The sequence below is a fragment of the Pinus tabuliformis genome, chromosome 1_2 (assembly GCF_031772625.1).
Source record: "Pinus tabuliformis cultivar Carrire ecotype Pingquan chromosome 1_2, CPIR1, whole genome shotgun sequence".
Lineage (NCBI taxonomy): Eukaryota > Viridiplantae > Streptophyta > Pinopsida > Pinales > Pinaceae > Pinus > Pinus tabuliformis.
This window is the reverse complement of record NC_142298.1, coordinates 1,285,263,411-1,285,288,240: the sequence shown is the minus strand read 5'-3', so window position 1 is coordinate 1,285,288,240 and position 24,830 is coordinate 1,285,263,411.

The window sequence follows — 24,830 nt, the reverse complement described above, 5'->3', positions numbered from 1 at the left end:
ACTAACCTACAAATGAAACAAGCGAACTATATGAACGAAACAAGTGAAATAACAAAAAACAAAGCAAAGCAAGAGTGGAAGCGAAAGTGACAGCAAAGAAACTAAGCAAACAAGCAAGCAAACAAACAAACAAATCAAGAGAGTAAGCAAACAAGCATGCAAGCAAGCTGACTGAAAGAAGGCACTACTCCTACTCCTACACTAATGGTGCATGGGCCAGATCACATGAAGTGACATTTCCAATGCAGCCACTGGTGCATTCGTTGACCCATGTTGGTGAAGGCTTGGTCCATGAGCAACCCAGTTGTGTGAACCAACAAGCAAGAAAGATATAACAATGAAGACAACCACATTTCATGTTTGACAGTGCCCACAAGACATAAGTGAGTCCTAGTGCATGAGGAGCAGTCCGTGGACTTATCATGGTGTTGCATAACACTACCTATAACTTTGGAGCATAAGCACATGCTTGACTGAGACATGCAAGAAAATGAAAGAAACAAAGATAACTTGTGTCACAAACGAGTGCTTGCAATGTAAGATTCCTCCAATGCATGAGCGATGGGATCGTGCAGTTCGAGAGGAGGAAGTATGATCTATGTGTGAGATGGATCTTCAATGCATACAAATGAGTGATTAGGATCCTTGGGTGTTTGAACAAATTCCTGATCGGAAGTGAGACTAACCCCAAGAGAGCGAGGACCTGACATAACCATTAGCTCGGGCTGAAGTACCTCGATAGTCTTGGGTGTTCAGCTTCATCATTAGATAGATCTTCATAAACCAGTGGCTTTGAAAGATCAACTATGATAGATACATGATTGTGATCAAATATGGAAACAAATAGATCACGACCGCCACAATCAGAAAAATCAATGAATTCATCGGCATCCTCATGATTAGATGAATAAAATAGAGGGGTGGATGAGAATTGAACAAACTCATCCCCTGTGTTTCCAGAAAAACAGATGAAATATCAAGTGGATTTTCAAAAAATAACTTATCCTCTCCATTGTCGAATGATGGACCAACATCTGGTGAGTCCTGTGAGTGATCAAAAATGGGTGCATCCGTGGATGAAGACACACATGTGAAATCATGGATGGCAGATTCACCAAAGATGTTAGGAAAGAACGGATGGGGCTCAGACGGAAGGGAGTCCTCCTTCACTGAGTGTTGATGCTCAAGCTCCCATTCATACTCTTCGTGAATGACAGCGCATGTTGATTTTGCAACACCAACTCTGACAATCGGTTGTTCCTCATTCACAATAAGTGAAGAGTCCATAATTGACGAATAAAAGACAATATCATATGGAGGAACACTCGAGTGTGAAGACGAAGGTCGTATGATATAATGCATATGAGAACTTAAAGGACTCACAACCAAATCTGCATGAAAATTAAGTGAAGTAATGTTGGGAGAATGTGAAAAATGAACAGGTGTGTGAGCATGATCCTCAACATCACTCAGCAGTGGTGGAGTTGTTGAATGAGAGGAAGGCAGATAGTCAGTCAAGACAATGACCGCATCCACATGAGATTGCATAGCTCCCTCACTGAAGAATGTTGAGCGAGGCTTGATCTCAAGCTTCTTCTTGGGATAGGAATATTTCTTAAGGAAATACTCAAAATGATCCCAAAGATAGGCAAATTTCATTTGGCTCCTTAGAGCTTCAAACTACAAGCCATGGAACCACTGCCGAAAATCAATAACTGGTTCATGCGAAGCCTTCCGTTGCTGTAACAGTTTTCGTTCAAGATGGTTTGGATCAAAATTTTAGAAAGTGCCTTCAATGAGATCACAAAAGTGCTCAAGTGATTGCACGCCATCAGCTGGTAGGTTGAGTAGCCAATGACGTGGAGATTCACGAAGTGTGTGTGCAAGCAACAAACTAGCCTATTTGTCAGAACACCCATCTTCCTCATGAAGCATGGAAAGAAATTCATTTAAGTACTCAGGCCAAGCCAATGCCAATTCGCTTTCACCATCATACGTGTAAGTGGAAAATAGATTGAAAAACTCCCTTGTGATGGAGACATCTTCACGATTCGAAAAACATCGTGGAGGGAGAAGAGCATAAGAATCCATGAAAGGTATGCAAAGGTTCAAAACCGGATGAGAGGATACATCTTTTCATCTGGCCCTCCTTCTAGCGCCAGAAATGTTGGCGTCACTGGACCTGCCAACATGTCAAGGGGATCTCCTAGATAAGAAGTCCCAATTAGACCTCATACCATTTGGTGTAGGATTCCTAGCAGTGGGTCGTATGGTAATGCCTTGACCATGATTTCACATAGAGGCAAGTAAGATAACTCTGTCAATAGCAAGGGTGTGATCCCTACAATGAGTCAAGGAAGGTGTACGAGAGGTTCTAAAACACGGGGGATGAGATGAGGTTCTAATAGTACTTAGCTCGAAAGGGAACACACGAGTGAAAATGTATCACACGCTGGAAAGCAGGTCAATCGGCAATCCAAAGTGATAGTTAAACCAATAGCACATTTGCAACAAGATTCATATAGTTTCATACAAAACAGGTCATACGCAACTACGTAATTTAAACAACATACATCGCAAAATCAACTGGAAAAGTCCAACTACAATAACAATATATGCATGAAAACATGCTATCTCTTATTATATAAAGAAGTGTAAGTTCCAATCATACAATACATCCATGTAAATCGGTGGCCAAACAATAGAATGTTATAGCCAGATCTGCCTGCTCCTCCAAAGAGATGTACTAGCTTCATACAGTGGAGAGCCAAGGTGCATTATAATACTATCCAATCTTTCTCCAAGATAGTCTTATCAGAAGCTTGGTTGACCAAAAGCCTATACAACGAGTTATGAGGGACTATTTATAGCAAAGGGTGGGGTGGCCCTTGACATTCCCCTTTGTGACTGTTCAACTACCCTCATGACTCTTCACCTACTCTATGTCCATTACATCCACTATTGACATTTGACTTAAACTTGACATGACTTAACATTACAATGCACATGTACCCAAGTGAACAAAACTAGCTTGAGCAAGCCAAACTAGACATCACTCTGACTTAGACAACCATGGAAGTCCAACTCCTCAACATCTTCATGTTGACAGTAACATACTGATGCCAAGATTTGTAGTCCTTGATAGTGTCTGTGTGTTCCGTGGTGACATCTGTCTAAAACCTGACCTTTGCCTCCATAGGATCGACGTACACTGCTCGGGCTCCTCTATCCAACTCATCCAAAATCATGCTTATCATTGTCTTCAAGGTGGTCAGACCAGAAACATACTTGTGCATGATGTCTGCATTGATGGGCAAGTCTAGGCTAGTGGTAATGCACATCAACTCATCAAAGTACGAATCAAGCTCGAGTTGGAGCTGTTTCTTTGTCTTCACTTGGTGAGAGTCCCAAGTGATGGGATCGCATGTGTGCACACCACAACATCCATACTCTTGAATACTCGTGCATGGGAAGCATGTATGCTAGTGATGGACTGCGGGAGTTCTTGGTAATTCTAGATCTGACTCTAGATAGATGCTTTCAGCTTGACCGCATTGACCCTCATCATCTTAGGAAAGTGAAGTGGGGCTCCCTTGTACTTCATCATTCATGTTTGCATGTCATCAACAACAACTTGCAAGTTCATCAAGATACATGCTCTTCTAGCACATCCCTGCTGCCATCCATTGAGATGGACGAATGCCTTGTGCACGGTACCAAAATTGGAGTACAATGCTCCCATAACTCTTTCAAGGGACAATACTTCATCTAGTATTTCCTTCTTTAGTTCAGCTTGGGTGGACATTATCACAAAGTCTCCTCCTTGCTAGGCCATTTGTAATTCTTTTTCCAGTCACTTATTCTCAGCTATTATGAAGCAAACACTTGAGCTAGTGGCTTCGGCATACACTCTGGTTGTATCGACAAAGGAAGCTGGATGTTTGCGCACATCATTCACAATCACTTGTTCTTCAACTTGTGCAAGAGATGTTTGATCCTCTGAAGTTAACAATTCGCGATACTACACAATGCTCTGTTGGGATTCATCAAACGAGATGTTGTGCATATCTTCTTTCAGCTGATCACCAAGGATCTCAGTGCCTCCTTGGTCATCCGAGACTGTCTCATCATCTGGATGCATTGAAGTTGGTGAGTCGACCTCTTTGTGGTGAGGCATGAGGTCGATGTCTTGTTCCAACTCCTGCTTCCATTTCTACATCCAATTGTTGAAGTGCTTGTTCTATCTCATGAGAAAATTCTTGCCCCTACGATGGTTCACCTTGTTCCTCTAATGCTAGATGTTCATATGAATCAACTACTTGTATGGGCGTTTCTTCATCTGTTTGCACATGTTGTGCCCCCTGCTGTATCTGTTTCTACTACGCTTCCCTCTCATGTTTGCATAGCTCTTGTTCCTTTCGGAGTTTCTCCCTTAGTTCATGCAACTCCTTCTCTGCTTCTTCCATTCTCTTCTTGTCCTTCGGCCTTCATGTGATTCGCTTGTCATGCTGCTACCTCTTCATCTCTATAGCCATAGCTATTTTCTCTACAAGTGGATCTGCTCAGAACTTGTAGCTTTGCTCCTCCTCCATGCGATTGAAAATCTTCCTCTAAAATTTGTCGCACACTGGTATACTTTCCTCTGCTACTGCTGCTGCTACTTTGTGTTGATTCGCTAAACACTCCATAGCGAAGCCAACCGGTTCATTGAGTCTAGAGAAAATGTAGCAATATCTCAATGGCTCCTCATTGGGTCAATGACCTGCCCCGTGGATCCAGTTGAACTGAAATCTCATGGAGTGATATTTCACAATGCAATGTGGGTCATACGGATCATAGCTTCAGAGGTCAAATGGGTACTTCTTCATCAATTCTTCTTCGAAATCTGCTTTCTTGATACTACAGATCTCATATAACCCAATCCACAACAAAAGAGAGGGCCAAGGTGCCTTGTTCTTCCGATGCAGTCTAGATGTAAATCCTGTCGAGATGTGATATGCTACTTCCTACTTGACAAGTACACCCAAGGAAAACTTTGGCAGAACATGTGGAGGCTTCTCCGCACTAAACATTTGGATGAAAGTGTCAGACGACGAGGCATACCAATCTGCAATGCCTATCAATGCCTCAATTGCTTCCTTTGGCATGCAGAGTGGATCCTGTTTGAATATCATCTTGTACGTAGGGGTGAAAAAATGATCGGACAACCGTGTGATTACTCCTTTCAAGCTACATTCAGATAACAACTTGAAATATGTGTTCACAGTAGTCTCCGTCGATGACCATGCCCACTCCAAGCCCAAGAACTCCTATTGGGCAATGACTGCATCTAGGATTTAGGCGGACATGTAAATCTCTACATGGATACCTCCGGGTGACTGTCGAGCCTTCATTACTTTTTCCTTCAGCTACTGATCCAGTATGTCGGACTAGTTACATGATTTCCCTTCTCTTGCCAATTGATCTAGTGCAACCACCCAACTCTGTGGGAAGGTTTCTGTGCTTGCTTGGCCATATACAGTTGACAAGCAAATATGATCAAGTATTGATACGCCTTCCTCAGTATCTTTGTCTTGTAGATTTGGTTGGGTGTCAACCTTAATTGAGCTATCTCCTTTACCCAATTCTTCAGAATGTCTCTGAAGTTGGCACTATTGTTGGGTAATCTGAGTGGAGTCTCCATTATAGTCACAAAATCTGACATTTGATACATCTCATCATAATCTCATTCCCAGAAGGTCACAAGCTTCATCCCACTAACACTGCTCAAGGTCATCGTCTCAGGATTAGTGTGAGAGACGATCCAGTGTATCATGTCCCTACATGGGAACATGGGATATCTGCATGCAATCCAGTACAAGTCAGACATGTGAATGTTCATGTACACCTGATGGTATTCAAGGTGTTCCCCAAAAGTGTTTGCAAATGTTTCATTGACCTCTTGCCACTTTAGTTTGATGTCCTTGTCTAGATACAACTTTGTATCTTCATAAATTAGAAGACTGGAGGACACTTGCTCAACTTCTGTTCAAGCTACATTTCCATCAATGTCCTGTGATCATGTTCTCTTAGAAGCCATTGAGACAAATGAACACCTAAAATATTTGGAGACAAGAAACATGCATGGAAAGAAATATGTCAGCGGAAACAAAGCAAATTCAGGGAATGACACAACACATACTTGGGAATCTAATGGGCAAGATTGCGCAATTTCTTCTAGGAGGTTGGGTTAATGGCTACCAGAACTATGAAAAAGGTAGTCTGGTCTGTTTGGAGGTCAGACTGGCTGTTGGATCTGCACAATACACTATCTAGACTCGCTGCTGGCTGCTGGGATTGCACAATGCGCAATTCCAACTAGGAGAGACTGCAGGCTTAGGGACTGCATTGCGCAATCTTCTGGGGCAATAGTCACTGCCCCTCAAAAATGTGTAAAATATTCCTAGAGGGCAGTGTTTGGAATAAATGTGCACTTTTGGAGAGGAAGGCAAAGCCTTCCTTCCCTAGATTGTGTAATGCGGTCTCAGTGAAGGCAGATTCCAGGCCAAGTTTGGTCTGACTCGCTGATGGATAGCTGAAGGCGAATAAGACAGTGAATGCATGGCAACACTAAGTGAAAGTAGAAGTGATTGACAGTGCATGAAAAACATGATTGAAAGATTCAACAAATAGATCAACATGCATGTGGGTGAAGCAATTCGCTAGTTTGGCGAATGTTCGTGCAAAACAGTTTCATGCATGCGAAAGTAGTGAGATAGCAATGTAAACTGAAATAGAGGTAGGACAAGCTAGTATACATGTAAAAAACAACAAGCATTCAAATAAATCAAGAAAACAACACTCACACAAGCGAATACACAAAAAGCGATAAAAATGCTGAAAAAGATAAGTTGAGGCCACTTACCCGTGAATGGGTGAGTCGGATGTGTTGAGGAGTCCTGGATGTGTTGTGGGATGTCAGAGCTCCAATATCAATGTAAAATAATGAACTCTAATGCGTTGAATAAATAATTTTGTTCTCATGACGTGCATGCCACAAATCTAGGAAAAAGCGACACTTGGAGGGAAGTTTGTAAAACAACTTTGAATGTAACCCCCTGCTGCTAAAAATAGCTCCCTGAATCATGGGATGCCTTTTGCATGTTTCCTTTTGCTATTCCAGGAAAAATCAAGTCATGCATGCATGCAAGTCAAGTTTCCTTGGTCCTAGGTGGAACTGGTCAACCAGACTACTCATGCATGAAGCTTCTCAACTGCTTAAGAAAAATGCGCATTTCTAGCTAGGAGATGGGCTGACTGCCGAGGAGGTTTGCACAATTTCTGGGCAAAGCAGCTGACTGCTGCCCAGATTTGTGAAAATTCTAGGTTGAGTAGCCCTGCTAGGGAAATTTGGGCAATTCCTGCTAGGAGTGTTAGCTGGCAGAATTGTGCAATTCTGAAGCCCAACAGGCTGCCAGACAAAATTGCGCAATTTCTAGAGGGAAGGTTAGTTTCCCTCCAGAAATGGGCAATTTTCTTGGGGAAGTTTCTCAACCTGCAACTGGACCAAGTTCAGGTGAACAGCCTGTGAGGGAAATGCATCAAGCCGTGATTGGCAGGCTGCCTTTGTGCATGAAAAACACTGAATCTTGTGTACTTTACGAAGTAAGACAGGGTGTTGTGAAAGGTTGGTAGGGAGGCTCCAAAACGTGCTAAGGCAAAATTTTGGAGTGTGGTTGTAGCCGCTACAACAGGTACCCATATTAAGAAAAACCTTTAATTTAGTTGTATGAAAATTAGAGAGGGAGGAGGCCACTTACACTTTTTAGGATGACTCTCTTATGTGCATGAGGGTTTGAGGAAATTTTATAGTGGTTTTGGCTCATTATCTCTCCTTAATTCATCCTTGTAGCTTCTCTTCTGTGTTGTTGTAGCACGTTAGGCCCTCCTGTAGTAGTGGTATCTAGTCCTGTAGCACCTCCTATAGCACTTGCAAACTCAACCTGTAGAAATTCAGTGGCACTCTAGGCAGACTCTTGTAGCATCTAGCTTGTCCTTCTGTACCTTTGTGGGTATCTTCGATTTTTTTCTTGGAATGAGCAATTGTGCAAGTGAAATCGAGTTTTGTACTTTTATTCCCTTTTGTGGTAATGGCTCAGAGTGCTTTGGTGACTTGGATCTTACACTAATTTACTCTTTTAACTGTTGTCTCCACTCCTCGTAATTATCACCCCCCTCGGTTTGAATTTTCCACATTGCATGTGTGGTTGAGTGAACTGCAGTTTACTAATCGAAGGTGACCAAATTTATTGGCCACCTCCAACACATAAAAACTCCATTCTCTATCATTAAACACATTTTTCTACCATAATATGTGTAGGGAAGCGATGAGGGGTGTCATACCTAAGCCTACATGTGATATCAAATTGATGGAGGTGCATGAAAGCTGCTACTAAGAAGATAATCAATCAAATGATCCCTGGAGGTGTTGAATTTCTTTGTTTTCTTATGCATAGGTCTTCACAACATAATGATGTAGTCAACTGATGAAATTTGTCTTCCATGCAAGCCTCTTTCCAGTGTTCAATCTGTTTCTATTGGAGTGGATCGATGACCTTATAACTACTCCTCAAGGATGGTGTGAATTATCTAGACCTCAAGAATTGCCTCTTGATGCCTCAGGGTGGTCAAATCTTCATTTTGGAGTTGTAAGAATTTTTTGTGTATGGTCTTGTTGGCTTTATGCAAGCTACTACATGATTGATCTCCTTCCTGTAGCAATCACACAATTCCTCCTCAAGAACTAATATTTCATTCATGGATTAGGAAAAATCATAATGGGTCTACGGATAAGAACAAAAGATTCAGAAGGTGGTGAAAATGGTGAAAAAGAAAAAGGTGAATGCAGAGTCCTTTTTCTGTGTGTTTTTTTTTATATATATAGAAGTGGATTCTTAAGGATGAATTTAGCTAAATGAAGTGGGTGATGAGTGAAGGAATTTGGGTGGACCTCTCCCAATGTTTCCCAAGAAAAAACATGACCTTTTGGCCCCTTTTCCAAGCAGATCTTTGTCCTGTAGCATTTTAGGTTTCTCTTGTAGTAATTCAAGATAGTCCTATTGTTGGGCATGGAATCCCCCAAGGCATGTTTTGGGGCTCAAAGCCCAAGTTTTGATCGAATTGTGTTGTAAAGATCTGCGAATTGCAGGCACGGATGTATGTTAGAGTCACAAGGTTGTCTGCCCTAGTTTTGTAATGTAATGTCGGCCTACCCATGATCTGCGGACCATGGGGTTGTATAAATAGAGCGAGGCTCTAAGTGTAAAAGATAAGAAATGGTAGAGAAGCAAGAGTCTAAGTAACTAGGTGCAAAGTGTATCTTTGGGTCGTAGGGTAGGAGAAGGCTCTGCAGCTGAGCGCACAGAGGCCTAGTAGTCTGCAACTGAGTGCACAGACCCCTGCAGCTGAGTGTGCAGGGTAGATTCGAGTTTGTAATCAAAGAAGGAATTAATAAAGATAAGTTTTATCATAATTCCATGTATTTGTTCTTGGGTTAATGTATGTTTGATATAATTGGTGAATATATTATTTATTTACTGCGCGCACCTGTATGGTTTATATTGTTAAGTATAACTTAAGCATGCAAGTAGGCTAAGATAATCAACTAACATTGGAATATCAGTAAAGTCTTGGGTAATAGCACAGAAGCTCGACATTCAACCCTCGAGTAGGGCTGTGCAAAGACAGTATCTCAGGCTGTGAGGTACGGGAAAGGGCGTGAAGCGACTTGCGCGCAGGGTTGAACCGCAGACCACTTGAACTCATCAGACATCTCTAGGGTGTGGAAACATGGTTCTAGCACCCTCCCATACTACTTCGGGTGAGACCTTAGTCCGCACTCCGCGGACTGCTGCTGAAAGGGCTAGCAGTACCGGGATTTGTTTGGCTAAATCAACTCTGAACCTAGGTTAGGCCCCAACAAGCCAGCAAATGCTTCCGTTGTTGGGATCGGGATCTGCATAAGAGATGTCTGATGTCGTATCACTGGAATCCGACAAAGAAAGGAATTGAAGAGTGGCTGGACAGGAAGATTCACGAGTTCACGGCGCAGGAAAATAGGAATATGCAAGTACTAAAGAAAGAGTGGTTAGAGTGCTACTTATATACGGAAATCCACAAAATTTTCTTTGCATCCTTCCCCTCTGAGTTGTACGAGTGGATTGCAAAGTTAGCAGACAGCCAGGGAAGGTGTAGGCTCGACAAACCTATTGTGTGGACTCCAAAGTTGGTGCACAGACTAGAAGCATCAAAAGATAAGATCGTGTGCGTTGTGTATCATTGGCTCGATCGGATTATAGGAGGGTTTATCACTAAGTTCGATACTTCAGTCAGCTACAGTGAGGTGGAACAACGCTTCCTCAAAGGACCATGAGGCAAGTACATTAAATCTTTGAACACTTGGATTAAGATGCTACTATGTGAAAAGCGGGTTATGTGAATAAATTGATGTTTGGGGCTACACGAAGTGGGAGAATCTACAGAAACGAAGGTAGCATAGAGATAAAACCTAGCCCTTTGATTTCACCTCCACGAGAAAGTGAGGAAGAGCTCGCAAAGGTTTCACCAAGAAGTGTGATCATTTTGATAAGGCAGCAGTTCTGCGCATACCACTTCCACCTACACCACCGCCAGTTTCACCATCTTCACCCTTGTCTTCGTCCACACCACCTCTTCCACCACCACAGTTCAATATGGCGAGCGCGATAAAGTTGCTGGTGTTCAAAGGAGTAGGGAATGAAGATCCGGACCAATTTTGGTTCGTGGTAAAGGCTGTATGGGAAGTGTAGGGAGTCGCGAATGACAGCATAAAGAAAGCAATGCTGGTTAGTGCTCTGTAGGATCGTGCACTGACGTGGTACATTAAGCATTCCAATGACAATCCAAATGCAGGGATCACGGATATCCAAGCTACGCTCAACAGGGAGTTTATTAGGCCAAAATCAAAGACACAATCGATTATCTGATTTAAGGAAATCACGATGCTTCCAGGCTAGACCCCCTGGGAGCTAGATCAGAGATTGAAGGGTATGATTTTTGAAGCCAACATGACCTTGGTGGATGGGCAACACCGTGCATGATTTGTAGTGTCACTAGTGCCACATATAAGGACCGCGCTATCACAACAGAAGCTATCCACTCAGGCCGAGGCCTTGGAGATCACAATGAGACTACACGAGGCCCCAATACAAGATCCTAACCTAGGAGTCCAACATAACCACGTGAAGTTGAAAAACCTGTGCCTTGAAATGCAAAGTTTCAAACAAGACAAGACAACTTGCCCAGAAGCATGTGAGGAGGTATGGTGCATAAAGTGCAAAGGCCAGGGACATGACAAGGACCATTGTCCAGTCTTCTCGAACTACTTGGTGAGAGGAGGGCCAATGCCATTGAGACTATTGAAAATGGCAACAAGAAATGCTAAAAATAGAAATGCAAAAAATAGCATTGCTATAAATAGCATTTCAGGATATACTCCAACTCTATTGGAAATAACAAAAAATAGAAATGCTAAAAATAGCATTGCTATAAATAGCATTTCGGGATAGATTCCAATTTTATTTAGTCCCTGAATTAAAATTGAGAATAAAATTCGAATTTGGTCTCAATAGCTGTTTGAAAAATAATTAATTAATTCATATTGAGTTAATTAGTTGGAGAAAATCAAACATGAAGTCTTTGTGAAGACATTCAACATTTATCCCTTTGAACGAGGAAGTTATCCCTTAATAAGGAGATAAGGATGAGTTGTATTTGAGTTGTAATTAATTAGCTAAGTTAACTAAGTTAAGTCCAGTTAAATTCGTTCCAAATAGTTGGAGGAACTAATTTTGAGTTCAGTTAGTTAATGAATGAATGCATGTAACTACTGAACTTCAGATAACTGAATATTCTCTCATAAATAACTCATGCATGTTAGTTCAATCAGAGACCCAGTTGATATCAGATGATGGGACAGTGTACTATTAGTTGCTGGAATATTCCATTGAGGATATCTCTTGCATTCAGAAGGAATTCATTTCTTGGAGATTGCGCAATTACTTCTAAGTTTGATGAGTGCGTGATGAGGCCAATTCACACAGGTGGCAGCATTGGACCCCAGGAGAAACTATGCAAGGAGATAGGAGGCTTGGAGGATTGGAGGAAGACATATGTTGTGTCTATTCAGTTTGTGAGCTGCATTGAGGGATTGTACTGAGAGCTGGATAGCTTGTGAGCTAAATATTTGTGCAATCCGGGCATATTTCCACTTGTATGATAATACAAAGATTGGGGTTTTTAGCTGAGGCTTTCCCCAGAGTATTATTTTGTGTTCATGTGTGATTGATTTCTCATTCTCTATTATATGTGTTCTATTTGATCTTGCTCATAATCGATTAAGCTTCTGCAAGTTTGTTTTTAGAAGTAGATAAAGTATTTTTCTTTAGTATATTGCATTATCAGGTCATCTACAGTGGGAATTTCTACATGGTTTCGGAGCAAAGGTGATCAAAGAAGTGAACAGTATACGAAGAAGAGAATTCGAAGTAAGAAAAAAAATTGGGCCGCGAGTTTGCAGAGCAGATCTGAAAATTTTTGTGCAAAATTTTCATAAACATATAGCAGATCTAGATTCCTTCTGAAAAAATACCCCAATTCAAAAAAAAACATTAACTAAATCGGAGTTCGGATGAGGGAGATATCGCCGATTTAAAATCAGCTCTTTCTCTAGAAAATTTCGTAACGGCGGGAAACATGAAACAGATTGGTATGCTAGCCAAGAACCTGTATGCACTTGAGGTACAATATGCATGAAAAGCCTTAAGGAGCAAGGAAAATTATTGAGACTTGGTGGTTGAGAGGGAGAGTACATTACCTCTCAACATGCAGTGCCAGAAGAAGTCTCAGACAATTGTGGAGGAGCCACAATTGGTGAAGCAGCTTTAGGAGGTTGTGGAGCAGACACAACTGGAGAAGCCGAGAGGAGATTGAGTGGAGGGATCCACTCATGCAGAGACCTCCAGTAGGGGGAAATTTCGAGCCAAGTGGGCAGAGGAATCACATGCAGCCATACCTCCAGGTGTGAGGTGGGGCATTGTGAAGCGATTGTCCCCAGAAGGCTGAAATAGTGGTAGAATCCTTGACGTACCCAACCTATTTGATTAGACCTTGCTACGGGAACCCCGACGAGGAGTAGCAAGACTGGCTAGGTGGGTAGAAACAGATGTGGATGGAGCGGTAGAGAGAGCTACAGTGCAGGAGTCCCAAGACAATGTTGAGCTAGCAAGTTGCGGCAATGTGAGAGGCACAAGAGTGTTGCACTAGTGCAGCATGGCACAGAGAGGTGTGCAATGGTGCGAGATGCAGGGACTTGTTGCAGTAATGCAGAGGTCAGAGAGGGAGCACTTGTCAGTGGTAGAGGAAGCTTCAGCATTAGAGGGTGTTTCTAGCCCAACAGGGAGGTGAGTTGGGAGATTAGTTACTTACTTCTTAGTAACTGAGTTGCAGTGTAGCAGTGGGCAACACGATGCAACATGATGAGAGGAGGTGCAGTGTAGATGCAGTGCTGGGAGATAGGACCAGTAGCAGCACAGATGCAGCAGGAGGAATCAATGTGATTGATGCAATCAGAGATCAAAGTGACATAGGCTAGAGCAGTCAGATACTGAAGGGCATAGAGGTGCAGAGTTTTTAGTCAACAGAGGCAATAACAGTCAGAGACTTTGATTACAGAGGCATCATTCTAATTCAGGTTGGATATTTTTCGTTTCTAGAGTTGCTGGAGCAACAACACTTGAGAGAAGTGTTGCATGTAGAACATTCCAAAGGTTCAGGATCGGGTCCGAGTTGAATGCCTTTCTTGTTGAGAGGGAGTGTTGAAAATGGCAACAAGAAATGCTAAAAATAGCATTGCTATAAATAGCATTTCAGGATATAATCCAACTCTGTTGGAAATAAAAAAAAATAGAAATGCTAAAAATAGCATTCCTATAAATAACATTTCGGGATAGATTCCAATTTTAATTAGTCCCTAAATTAAAATTGAGAATTAAAATTCAAATTTGGTCTCAGCAGCTATTTGAAAAATAATTAAATAATTCATCTTGAGTTAATTAGTTGGAGAAAATCAAACATGAAGTCTTTGTGAAGACATGCAACAGTTATCCCTTTGGTTGAGGAAGTTATCCCTTAATTAAGGAGATAAGGATGAGTTGTATTTGAGTTGTAATTAGTTAGCTCAGTTAACTGAGTTAAGTCCAGTTAAATTAGTTCCAAATAGTTGGTGGAACTAATTGTGAGTTCAGTCAGTTAATGCATGCATGCATGTAACTACTATACTTCAGATAACTAAATATTCTCTCATAAATAACCCATGCATATCAGTTCAGTTAGAGACCCAATTGAGATCAGATGATGGGACAATGTACTATCAGTTGCAGGAATATTCCATTGAGGATATCTCTTGCATGCAGAAGGAATTCATTCCTTGGAGATTGCGTAGCTACTTCTAAGTTTGATGAGTGTGTGATGAGGCCAATTCACACAAGTGGCAGCATTGGACCCCAAGCGAAACTGTGCAAGGAAATAGGAGGCTTGGAGGATTGGAGGAAGACAAACGTTGTGTCTATTCAGTCTGTGAGCTGCATTGAGGGATTGTACTGAGAGATGTATAGCTTGTGAGCTAAAGCTTTTTGTAATCCAGACATATTTCCACTTGTATGATAATACAGAGATCGGGGTTTTTAGCTGAGGCTTTCCCTAGAGTATTCTTCTATGTTCATGTGTGATTGATTTTTCATTCTCTGTTATATGTGTTCTATTTGATCTTGCTCATAATCAATTAAGCTTCTGCAAGTTTGTTTGTAGAAGTAGATCAAGTATTTTGCTTTAGTACATTACATTATCAAGTGATCTACAGTGGGAATTTCTATAGAGACCAGAGGCACAAGCAGGACTGAGCACGGCACCTGCATTATGGTGCATGATTTGTCAGATAGGAGGGAAGCATGCTACAAATAACTGCCATCTATTACAAAAGTATATGCAAACGTCCCATCATTTGTTCTGTAATTTATGCAAGTCAGTAGGCCATGATGAGCGCACCTTTAGAAGTTATGAAATGATTATGGATCGAACTCCTACCTACAGAGTTCAGACCGAAACATGAGCCCTTGATCAAAATGCAGGGATGGCGCGCACTGGATTTTAGGGGCGCGGACGATGTCGAGGTGGAATGAGGCCAGGAAGGGGTCACAAATAGCTGATTTGGTACAATTGAGGAGGGCCAGGGCATTATGCCCATGATTGTACAAATCTGACGAGAGCATCATGTTTATATTGTACTTAGTTTGATCATGAGACAGAGGAATACCCCACAGTGATAGCGAGGCTGCGCGATAAAGGAACACTCCAACCTCCCCTGACTCAGAACCTGCAAATTATGAGGTCTTAGCAATGTGAGGAAGACCCGGTAAATATCGTTCTCCGAAGTGGTATTACGACAGGAGATGAAAAAGGTAAGAAGCCCAAAGAGAGTGCCTCAATTCACAAGGCTCCAACAAAGGAGCCAAAATTTTATTTGGAATGCGCTAAGGAGACATTCATGGAAGCTAAAAAGAGCTTCATGGAGGCCTCCACTTTAGGTAGTAAAGACAAACTGGAACCAAGAATGGACCCATCAATGCTCACTAGCTTTCTGGAGACATGCATGAAGCTGTTGCACGACAAGAAAGCCACGAAGGGACTGCAAGAACTCATCACTAGATGTGCTGGATCAGGATAACCGTGTGTAGTCCAGAATCTCGGGAAGCACACAACGTGAACAGGAAGAGAGATGAGATTGATTGCACAAATCGGGGAATATGAAATGGATCAAGTGATTTTGGATTTTGGATAGGACATGAACATCCTCCCAAAGCAGACATGGGAGTGCATGGGCAGGCCCGCGTTGCAATGGTCTCCTATTCAATTATGAATGGCTAACCAGCAAAAGATCCTACCTATGGGACGATTACAGGGAATAATAGTAGATACTGAAGGTGCGAGCGCGCTTGCAGATTTTGAAGTGATAGAGATTGTTGATGACAGCAATCCCTTTCCCATGCTACTAGGAATAGACTGGGCCACTGACATGAATGGAGTGATAAATCTAAAGAAGTGCAAGATGATTTTTGAGAAAAAGTCACTATGCGTAGTGGTACCTTTAGACCTTGTGGAAGGATCACGCTACACAGTGTCATTGCACGACTGTGAGAGCGACGACGATCTAGACTGTATCTACAAGATAACCACGTGGGAGCAGGACTGGGTGAATCCAACAGTGGATGGCAGGATTTCGTGGGAGCGTGAAAGCTCCTGCACCTCAAATTTGGATGAGGAGATAGAACGATGGCAGAACTAGTTACATGAGGTAACCACGCTCAACTGCAACATGATGATAAGGTCATTACACTGCGTGGCAATAGAGGTAAGAGATCTACATATGTATGATGGGTTGATAGTGGTGGATGATTTCCTGAACAAATTTGAAAGAGAAGTGCCAGAATAGCAGCGTTTCGCCTCTCTGAAATGGGAATTGCACGCAACGCCCGCAAGATGGTGCGGTACGCATCAAAGGAGTTTTGAGGACTAGCGCAAACGTGGAAGGATGATGCTCATGCGGTTTGGAAAGCCGCAGATGTGGATGAAAGCCAGGTATGATGGAGGAAACAACCTACACGCCCACCTCTCTAGATGGGTACAGGTGTATGGTACGCAACCTACATGAACACACATTGTCCTTGCGATAGGAAACAGGACCAACAAGCAGGAGCGGGCAAGGCGAGGTCGCGAATGACAAAGTATGATAATACCTAGCATGTCGAAGATTATCTGCATGGAAGCCTTTGACAAAGTATGTGAAGTACTGAACGCGGTCCACCATGTGAGACACACTGACTGGGACCTGCGCATACCAGTGGTTCTATGGGCTTATATGACCATGTGAAAAACCCTAACTACGCAGGCACTTCCAACGTTGAAGTATGCAGCAGATGTCGTAATCCCTATGGAGCATGCAAAGCCTAGTCCACACGTAGCAACACCCGTAGATATGATGGTTCGCGAAACCCGAAAAGAAGGAACCACACAGCCACAAGAAACAAAACACATGGGATTTGAGGAAGAAATCCAACAGGGAAACCTTAGACTCTGCAAACTTGAAAAAGAAAGGGTACAATTAAGGAAGAAAAGCACTTTGATGGACGTGGAGGTCAAGAAGTTAGAGGACGAGATAAAGGAAGAGTTTCCCGCCAAAAAAAAATACGATGGTAAGGCAAGGTGTGTACGATCATGTTGACAAGTTTGAGAACTATCATCATGAATTGGTTAGTTCGATGCCTTGGCTTAGACCGCATATTTCCAAGTGTAGTGACCAAGGTAGTGCGTTGCAAATAGTGAAGTGCGCGATGCCGACCACAAAAATAGAAGGTGTATATTCTCCAAGAACTGTGATGGAGGACAGGATGGAGCTCTACATGGGTGGTGCGCCACCTGACTAGCCAAGGGAAGGATAGTCTTAGAACTCCAGGCAGTTGGAAGGGAGCGCGGGACTATAAGCTATCCTGCCTGGGTGCTACATGATGTTAGAGATACGCGCAGACACAGAGAGTCACAAGGTCTGCGACCGTGCAAGAGGGGTTGTGCCTATTACAGATCCATTTGGGAACATCAACCCCAACTTATGGATTTGTTCTATTAGGGCCCATCAAACCCTAATTCAGTTGTTACATGCCCTAAAGAAGTCAACCATCAGAATGCCTAGCTTCCCAAGAAGTTCCATAACTGAAATCATCTAAAAACTACCTCTAAGAAGATCAGTGTAGGTAGGCCTTCATTAGGGTGCGTTGCTACTATAGGATAAAATGCACGGGTATGGAGAATGAAGATACCCTCAAAGGTCTTCCCGGGACCTTCGACAGACTGTAAGATTATCTGCAACTGTCACAAAGTTACATGCATGTTCATAAACAATAACTAACTATCAAAGTAGGATAAGTAGATTACCTCAAGCCTCCATGTAGATTTGTTGGAGAGCACAATGTAGCTAGGCGTAAGTCCCCTAAGCCGGCTCCAGATCAAGTCCTGCACATAGAAGAGACAAGCATAATCACAGCATACAACTTTGATAACTAATACATGAATACATAAAATAACATCTAGTTACACATAACTAAGCTACTCATGCTAAAAGGTATTGGACAAACAACTGAATGAATGATAATACCAACACCACAAAGTAGATAGTACAACTGTAGTTCTATATTAATGTTGGAAGAGTGATTACAACCATTTGTTGCATCAGCCTTCCTTTACCCCTCCAACTTCTCTCTCTCTCTCCCTTCTTGCCAACTTCTTATGATTTGAGACAATGCTTAATAGTCAAGTATGTTATCCTTTCAAATGCTTTGACCTCTATCACCATAGCCCTAGCTTTGCTTATGTAGCAATTGAGTTAGGGTTGCCAAGTTCCTCCTTGAGTTCCCTAGAGTAAAAGCAATGAAGTTCCATGCTTTTCAGCTCTTTCCCATTTGCCTCCTTCTTTAGGATTAGAAATCCTCCAAATAGGTCGAATTTGGATGTTTCCTTGCTTTTCTTGAGTAATTTTAGGAATAAATATCTAGATATTTATGAGTCAATTCATTCCTTTGACCCTTAGAACTTCACTAGGATTCACTAACGATGTTCCCACACTAGCAACTTGATTTATTTGGGTCACTAACGCACCCTTAGACTTGCAGAGAAGCTTTATAAAGCAGGTTGTCAGTCATAGCCAGTGTTAGTGTGGAAACAAGGCATGTGATTTTGGTCTTTTCTTCAGCTATCATGTCTTTCCCCTCTGAGTTGATGAGGGGGTTATTTTTCTGTATAACAGATGCCCCATAAAGTATGAGATTAGAGGCTACGAAGATGGTCGAAATACTTTACTTAACTGTAATTTTCCTTCAAAAAGAGAGAGAGGATTGGAGCTTTGGGTGGTACGGGAAACCTGATACAACACATATATATAAAACTACTAAAATCATGTCCTGACTAGAGAATTCCCATGCTCAGTAGCTATGTCAAAGTGATTTTCTCTAAAGAGATATGATGATGTTGGTCGCTGATAAGCACAATGTGGATCCGGTGTCATAATAGAATCATCTTGATAAGTTGTCTAAAAAAAAACAATATACGCAACTTGGGAGAGGAAACAAGGCTAAGTGATGCAAGCCTCTACCCAAGGTCTTGATTTCCACTTCACCGAACAACATAGATCGATACATGTGAATATACGTGTTGATTTCAAACATGCACAAAATCATATTATTACTAGTCAATAATGGAGACCGTTAGCAGACACAAGGAAGGCCACCAATAATGTTGATGGTCTCCAAGATGCACAGTACAATCTAACGAGTGTGAAAGATGTTTTGTCATCGAACACCTGTAGAATCGCTTAACCAAGAGCCAATAATGAAAACCCCTGATCAAAGACAAGGCAACCTGCCACTAATGTCTACAAGTACCAAGGCATTGAATGTGTTTCTGGGTTGTCTTCCTAGATAGAGTGTTGAAGTCAATAGGAAGATACTTGTCGAAAGGTAGGCAATAATGTGTCCTACATCAATCGACATGAAATGGGACAAGAATGATTTGTTTTTCGAGGAATCTTCGAGCATTGGGTCTAAACAACAGAGGGCATGATGAAAGGATATGCTTGATGGGTTGATGGAGGAAACAAAAGGTTAACCCTTGAACAATAGAAGGAACGACAATGGTTTTAACCATGCAGCACTAAACTCATGAACACCAAAGAGTGTTAGGATACAAAGATGCAAGAACATCGGGGTATATAGGCTAAACTCATAAGATGGTAGGATTCATATTGAGAGGCCGTCACAAGGAAGGTTTATCTGAGGGAGTGCCATGTTCAAGGGAACAATTGCTGCCAAACCACGCTTTCTAATACTGAATGCAGTTGTATTGTCCACTTTCCTTGTCTAATTAGTTTAGCGAGTCCAAACGGGTAAACTCGTCGATATTTTCATATTTTAAGAGTCTAAAAGGGACCGAAAAAAGAGCGACTCTATGCCCTATCTGATTATTTTAATGAGTCCAGACAGGCAAACTCGTTGATCTTTTCATGTTTTGAGAGTCTGAAAAGGATCGTAAAAAGAGCGACTCTATATCTTGTTTGTGTAATTTAATGAGTCCAGACTAGACAACTCGATGGTCTTTTCATATTTAAAGAGTTTAAAAAGATTGTAAAGAACGACTCCATGGTGGTCCCTTTGTCATAGTTGCTAATCGGGTGCGACAAAAGGTTAATTGTATACCCAGATCAGTTACTTTTCCGTGAGCTAATCTATTGAATCTGGATAAAGAGAAACCTATGTTCAATAAATGTCGACCTCATTTTGTTACGAGTACGAGGAGACGGACTAAACTCGTTTTTCTTCATGAATTTTTAATGAGTCACGTGATGACAAATTCGATACCTTCATCAAATTTTAACGAATCAAATGAAGAAAACTCAAGGTATCTTTTTCAGTTTAGTGAGCGAGGAAAAAGAGGTAAAAGAACTACTCATTCCTCCTTCGTAGATTTAACAAGCCCGAAGGAGGGGAAAAACTTGGGGATTTTTCAATTTTAAGAGCGAGAAATGGTCCCAAAAAAGCAAGTGCTCTTGTTGCTACCGTATATTTTTAACAAGTCTGGTAACAAAAACTCGGGACTTTTCAATTTAATGAGCGAGAAAAGGACCTAAAAGAATGCTTGGGTCATCTTTATAAATGTTTAATGAGCCTAAAGACAAAACTTGGGATTTTTTCAGTTTTATGAGCGAGAAAAAAGCACCTAAAAAGAATGCTCTAGTGGTCTTTTTCAGTTTAATGAGCTAGAAAAAGAGAGAAAAAAAGTTGCTCAGTCCATCGTTGTACATGTTTAACGAGCCCAACGATGACAAACTTGAGGATTTTTCAATTTTTTAGAGCAAGAAAATATACCTTAAAAGAAAAGTGCTCTTTGAGAATTGCATGCAGCTTTTACTGCTTTTCATTCCTGAAGGTACTTTCATCAAAGGCGGAGAAGTATAAAAGGCAGCAATTCCTATCATATGGGTTCATGCATGATAAAAAATCATGGAGAATGGAGTTAACAACATGCAAGACTCGTACCCAACACAGTTTTGGGTATGGTACTATCATAGTTTTATTCTTTCTTGAGAGGGTACTTGTTATGCGCCCAAGGATGAGCTTAGGTCCCCTTGATCTGACCGAGCCGAGGCAGGGCCACTGGTCATAACTCGATCCTCGCACATGAGGAGGACCGATCCGGCATTTCTTTGAGGAAGATTTCTTCTAGTGGCTTCATGGCCAAATTGTGATGATTAATGACTATGCATATGAGGGCATGGACTTTACCAGCTACCCGAACTTGATGCTACCACCTGGGACCAACTGGGGTCCTCAAGGTAAAAATGGTTTTTGACAGTACTTCAAGTATTTTTTAGCTTTTGAATCTTTATGTAATGTTTTAATAGGTGAAATAAGTACTGACATGAAGTTTTATGCTTAACACAAATGTGGCGCCATTACGACATGCAGGCGAACCCTACCATATGTGACGAGGAGGCCAACTACCTGCTGGAGGGGGCGATGCCGACAGTCTTCGCGAGGTTCTGAGGAACCTGGAAGGTTTGACCATGGGTGTCCCCCCCCTTCCTATGAGGGAGATTCCTACTCATATGCAGTGGCACACAGTCAATGTACCTGAGCGGTTTCTTATTCCTCTTCGGAGGATAGCTAGAGTAGTTTTAGCATTTCAGGAGCAATAGGCTCTTTTTAGCAGGTGTTTTGGCATATCCAATGAGTGTTTATAGCTGGGCTTAGTAGCCATTTTGTACTTAAAACATCCAATTTTTGGAATATTTCGATGTAAAAGACTAGATTTTGATCTATATATATATCTATATCTATATATATATATATATATATATATATATATATATACAGACATTTTGGTATTTTGATGGTGTAAATGTTTTTTAAATGTTTTTGTAAAATTTTTAACTTAGTAAATTTTTACTTTTCATGCATGCTTCTATAAAGAATGAGACAAATGCCAATCTAGTACATAGTTAGCTAATGAATCAGCAACCGTATTAAATTCTCGACGAGCATGTTCATATGTGATTATTTCAAATTGACATTCCAGGAGTCGTACCCTTAGATAATGACGTAACAAGGTTGGATTACGAATGTGATAACGATTTTTCAATTGCATAATGACTAGCTGGGAGTCTAACATGACCACCAAATTGGAGATGTCTCTTGATGGCGCTTCCATGAGAAGTGAAATTACGCACATGTATTCGGCAATATTGTTGGTGGCGATACCAAGAAAGACTCCCCTGGAGCAAAATAGTTCCGACTCGAGTGTGTATATGACCCAAGCAGCTGATGCAATGTGCCATGTGTGACGACTAGCACCATCCACGTATCCTACATATGATAAGGGTAATGATGACATCTACATTGCGAGAATAATGTATGATACAAGTACTCCAATAAATATCAAAACAATCCAATCACACCAAAAAGGGAAGCAAAACTTATGAATACATAAAATTACAAAGCACATGCCCAGTGCAATACTAGGCATAATACTTTTTTAGATAGAGCCCATTTCTAGGCTCCGCGAGCGCGACTCCTTCCCAGTCTTGCAGTTCATATGCCCCTTTTGAGAGGAATTTCTTGATGACATAGGGACCTAGCCATAAGGGTTGAAGTGTTCCTACCCCCATGAGGTCATGTTTTTTATCATAGAGCAAAACAAGGTCTCCCTCTTGGTAAGAATGAAGCTTAACCTTTTTGTCGTATTGGGATTTTACCCAGCGCTTGTGATCCTTGAGTTCCAATGCGGCATCTTGACGGGTTTCGTCCAGCTGATTAAGGTATAGTAAGTGTTCTTTTTCGGTAGTAGTGTTGGGCAGGAGTTCAACGACTATTTGCAGGGAAGGGATCTGACACTCGACGGGTTTTGCATTGTCGTAAAGCTTGATCTCATGCTCGACGATAAACGGATCTAGGTTGGGCATTTCCTCATGAGACCAGGTGAATACATTGCAGAATTCCTCAAATAAGCAGGTGAAGCTTGCAATTTCCTTAGGATTGCAATCGGCTCCAATCTGGATTTTTTCCACGATGCCTGTCTTGATAGAAATATCGATGAACAATGTTTTTGAAATATTTCCCATGTTTCCTTGCGCCTCCAAAGTTTGGATGGTTGTATAGGGTGAGGAAACAAATTTTGGTATGTCAGGGGATAGGTTTTGAAGAGGCATCGTGTCAGAATCTGATATCGAAACACAATGGTGCCAACCCTCCCAAGGTCGCTCTTATAAACTCATGATTTCTCAAATAGCTTCATCCGTAGGTAGGACTTGATTGAGTAGATCGAAAGAAGGAGCGTTTATGGGAGGGGCAGTGGTACCGTTGGCCGTAACCAACGTGACCAGAGATGCGTAGCATTTGTTCTCCGTATATTTCAAGGTCTAAAGGAGCCGGTAGGATCCATGGATCAGTCTGTTCATGAGGAATAGATGAAAGCATGTTGACCGTCTATGAAACCTTGGGCGGTTGAAGAGGAAAACAACCCATGAGGGAAGAAGCCTTCAATAGATTGGTACAGAGACTGACATAAGAATCAGGTACACCACCTACAGGGGGTACGGAGCCACTTGGTAATGGGGAATAATTAGGGGTACAGAAAGACAGCTGATCTACTGTAACTATATTTTTATCCAATGGAAATAGGATTATGCAAAAGACAGTAGATATGATCATCGTCATGGCATATGTCCAACTACGAACCAACAAGAGATTATAGTCGAGTTTTTTTATCTACGACTTCTATGTCCACCGCTACCGTTTTCCCATACAAAGTGATGGGGTAGCTAGCTAGGTAACCTTTTGGGATGAAAGTGTGGCCGTCGAAAGCCTTAAGGGAGTTTGACAGTAGGGATAGGGTTGGAGAACCTAGGGTGAGTGAACATGAAGCCGACATGACGCAGGGAGAAGCACCTTTGTCAATGACAATTATGTGTATACTTTTACCTTTCGAAAAAATTTGCACTTGAAATTCAAGCTAGTGAGAAAGGGGAGGTTTACACTTTTCTATTTCGAAAATTACAAGCATGGAATCCTGTGGGTCGATACCATCAATAGCCGAAAGCAAAGCTTTCCTTTTTGCTGGGCATGTTTGTAATACTTCGAGCGCCAACATAACCAACAACACTTGTGCCAAGTCTTCTACAATGTTGTAGTTTTGGGTGGCACATGTAGATGTATTGTGCGTTGTGCGTCGAAGTTCCCCTTTGGGGGGGCGAATTACAAGGTCAGCAACCAGCCTTTCGATATGCAAATCGTTGGGTGGCGGTGGGTTTTGACTTGAGGAAGGTTCCTCTGCATGAGCGATAGGAGCTCCATAAGATTTGGCTCATGTTTGTAGATCTACCATTTCAAAGGTGTAAATGGTAGAAGATCCTTCACCAGCTGAAGGATGTTGCGAACCATCATTGCCCCCTTGCGGGGGTTGGGGTTGGTTTGCAATAAGGTTTTGCTACTGCTGAGCAAGAAAAGGTTTTTTAGGACAGCGGGGGTCCGGCCAGTATCCTTTTTAGCAATGTATTATGTGCATTCCTAAAGACGTGGACAACAATAGGTCATGTCGTCTTCAGCATAGATTTTGCAGGGAAATCTGGCGGGTTTATCCTTTTCATCGTCAGGAAGCAT